The sequence below is a fragment of the Varroa destructor genome, unplaced genomic scaffold (assembly GCF_002443255.2).
Source record: "Varroa destructor unplaced genomic scaffold, Vdes_3.0 BEIS01000001.1, whole genome shotgun sequence".
NCBI classification, from domain to species: Eukaryota; Metazoa; Arthropoda; class Arachnida; order Mesostigmata; family Varroidae; genus Varroa; species Varroa destructor.
This window is the reverse complement of record NW_019211454.1, coordinates 17134971-17135316: the sequence shown is the minus strand read 5'-3', so window position 1 is coordinate 17135316 and position 346 is coordinate 17134971.

Sequence of the window (346 nt, the reverse complement as noted above, 5' to 3'; positions counted from 1 at the left end):
TCCGGCACTGCTGCTAAACATTTCATTTTATGTATTAGCAAACATTGGCTTCATGCACGTATCACTCAGTTACTCACATAGTCTAGGAGGGTAAAAGCGACTTGATTTGCTTGACCATGTATTTTTTCTTTTTATTTTTAATAATGGGTTTCAACTGGGTGTAAATTTTCGAGCAAATCATATCAGTCCAGTCGGAATTCTATGGTCAGCACTACATAGTTAGCTATGATAATTGTCGCTCGACACAGCTTCAGCACATGATAGAAAACTGAAATTGGAGAAAATAGTAGTTGGGCGATTGTTTACTGCTTTTCTAAGCGTTTCCACTATGAGGCCTCCAGCAGAA